Genomic DNA, 3,559 nt, shown 5'->3' on the forward strand with positions numbered 1-3,559 from the left:
CCAGTCCAGTTAGGAATTGATCCAGGTGACAAGTTACAAACTCTCCTATCACTCTTAAATTATGATAAGCTGATCTTGGTCTGTTTTTTATGTCTAACTCCAAAAGAGAAGGCATGTTTTAATGTCATCTGTCTGGATTTAGGTTCCCCTCACCCCCCTACCTCTAAGAAGCCTCTACTTTTACTCTTGATGCTGTTTCAGTGGTTAAGGGAAAGAGCAGAGAGGACAGTCTCTTTCCTTGCTTTCTATGCATACTTTCCACACAAAGACCATTGCCAGGTTTTGGTCAAAAAAGATTAATTTGTAGATGCTTAGTGTTTCTTTGACCAGACTGGTTAGACATTCACATGTGTTATTTCTTAAGCCATTAAGATGCCCCATTTGAGATCTGCAAGCATCAATGCACGTTTATCTCAACATATATCCATGTATATGGGGAGAAGCTCTATAATCTTCATTATACAACCAGCAAAGTAGGGCACAGAATAATCAAATAACTTGTTCATAGCAAACTGAAGGTGAATTTCAGAATTGAGGAGGAGACATAGTATGTTCATTCCCTGGAACCCTACAGACAGTTTTAGGGCTTTCCTTCACACTTATGTTCCATCAAACAAACAAACAAAAAAAGAGCCCCCCACAACTTCTGAGAGAGATCAAGATTTTTTTTGTGCATCAGTCATGGACAAATATAAAACTAAGACCATCACTATTAATCACTGTTTTTAGGCAGTGACCCCCCCTCCGTGTGCATCACTACCAGGTGGCTTCTAGCACAGCTACCTGGACACCATATATGTTTATAGTCCCAGCTGGCAGATGCTGCACTGTGAAAGAGCACAGCTGACATAATGCTTGAGTCAAGCCACAGATTTATCCCAAATTCACAGAAAGCTACTGTGAGGCACTTCAGAATGGTTCCCAGCCTCCATGAGAATCACTCACTGTGGGTGAACTTCACTAGCAAGAGTGCCTCCACAAGGCAACTAACACCAGCAAAGGTATAAGTCATTCTTACATAAATAAGTAAATATATATAAGAAATTAGAATAAAAGCTCACAAGTCATCTTCTCCCCACCAGAACCCCAGCCACAGTCCCATCCCAGGCCATCTTCAGCTCCTAGAGTTTTCACATCCTTACCTCACGAGCACTCCAGTATGAGCCCATCCTGCTCACAGCTGCATACAAGTCAGAGATGGATTATCACTTCACTGTCAGAGGCAACAGCTGTGATTCACAAACTACCTCTGCAAAATTTAAGGAGACACCTGCTGAGGAGCAAGTGGTTTATCCAAGCCCCACCTTCCTCACTGCATGAAAGGGAAAGTATGAGAAGAAAAGGGGAGGGAGTTTGCTGGGTTTATTTGATAGCTAAATACCAAAGATATGTGTTTGGGGGAGGCTGTACACAACAAGGTGCCAAGAGTTATCAGCCATTCGAGATAAGGGGGTGATAACACACAGCACTAATGCATGGATATCTGTTCTAGAAGCCTCAGCAATTAACAAACCAGAGAACATAATAGTAGCTACGTGAAGGCACACAGCACCTAAATCAGCAAACAAAATTACCGTAAATGAAATAACTTTAGAAGGCCTTTTCTTCAACAAAATTGCATTTATTTTCCTTTTCTTGGAGATAGAGGGGCTAAAGATGCTTACTGGTAGATGTTTCCCCAGTTTGTATATTTATTAGTGAGATATAAATTTCCTACTTTCAGAAGACTTCCACAAACACAAAACATCAAGGCACATATTGATTCATCTTAAATGTTAACATCTTGATATTTCAAACCTAATGCAGTGTCATCCAATTATGATGTAAAAATGACACCAAAGTCTTCAAATTTCTGGAAGAAGATTGTGCAGCAGCAGATCAATAGCCATTGTATGGGTCCAGCTACTAACATTCCCAGACATCTGGTATGAAACCACCTCTTCAGAACTGCAGGAGGTGATACGATATGCTCAGAGCTGCCACAGCCTGTCTTCCCCTTCTACCCTCACACATCAGGAAAATACACAATAGAGTAATTTCTGGCCTTACAACTTTTCCCTGAGTGAAAATTACTTAAGTAAGCCACATATTTAGGATTAGGAATCTACCCTCAATAACCTTTCAATTAAAGAGATATGAAAGCTTCTAATGAATTGTGGCCAATAGGTTGAAGGAGGGGATTCTGCCCCTCTGGTCTTGTGAGACCCCACCTACAGTGCTGTGCCCAGATCTGGACCCCCAGCACTGAAAAGATATGGACCTGTTGAAGCAAGTCCAGAGGAAGGACATGATGACGATGAGAGGGCAGGAGCACCTGTTAATAGCCAGACTATGGAAAAATATGTTTTCTCCTTGGGTGAACCCTTCCACTCAATACCCCCCTCCCAAAAAAAAAAAAAAAAAAAAAAAAAAAAAAACAAAAACAAAAAACAAAAAACACACACACATACAAAGCAACACAAAACCAAAAAAGCACAAAAAAAAAGCCACAACCAAAAAAACCAAAACCCTCAATAAAACACAACCAAGCAACACTGAGAAGCTTTTGGCTGGATAGCAGGTGCCCACCAAAGTCACTTTATCATGCATCCATTTCAGCTGGACACGGGAGGGAAAACTTAATGAAAGGCAAGTGGATTGAGATAAGGGCAGGGGGAGATGACTCACCAATTACTATCAAGTCAAAACAGACTCAATTTGGGAAAATCAGCCTAATTTATTACAGATCAAATCAGAATAGGATAATGAGAAATAAAACTTAAATAATGAGACATCTTTTCCCTACCCCACCCCAGCAGCTTCCCTTTCTTCATTGTGGGGTGTCTCCCACAGAAAACAGTCCTCCATGAGCTTCTCCAGCCCGAGTCCTTCCCAGAAGCAGCAGTTCATCACAAACTGCTCCACTGTGGGTCCTTCCCATTGGGGTGCAGTCCCACAGAAACACCCCTCCAGCGTGGGTCCCTGCCAGCACACCTGTTCCAGTGTTGACTCCTTTTTCCATGGGCCCACAGGTCCTGCCGGGACCTGCTCCATCACAGCCTTCCCACAGTGTCACATCCTGCTTCAGCCATCCACTTGCTCCATGTGGGGTTCTCCAGGGACTGCAGGAGAATATCTGCTCCACCATGGGCCAGCAAGGGCTGAGAAGGACAGCCTGCCTCACCGTGGTCATTGAGCAGCCAGTTACATAGTTATTTATCAATAGTTTACCACAGGGATCAGGAGAATCTCAACTCCAAAGTTAGAGCACCTCCTCCTTCACTGACCTTCCTATCTGCAGGCCTGTTTCTCACGTTCTCACTCCTCTCTCCCCCTGCAATTGATGTTGCACAGGGCTTTTTCCCATTTTAAATGCATTATCCCGGAGGCAGTACAGCTGCCACGGATGGGCCCGGCCCTGGCCAGAGGTGGGTGAGGCTTGGGGCCAGCCGGCACTGACCCTGCTGGATTTGGGGAAGCTTCTGCAGCTTCTCACCCCGGCCACCCTTGTAGTTCTCTGCTACAGGACACTGCCACGCAGAGCTAACACTGCAGCGTTCAGCTGAGGCAGGGAATGACT

Source organism: Lonchura striata, chromosome 5 (assembly GCF_050655825.1).
Source record: "Lonchura striata isolate lonStrDom1 chromosome 5, ASM5065582v1, whole genome shotgun sequence".
In the NCBI taxonomy this organism is placed as follows: Eukaryota; Metazoa; Chordata; class Aves; order Passeriformes; family Estrildidae; genus Lonchura; species Lonchura striata.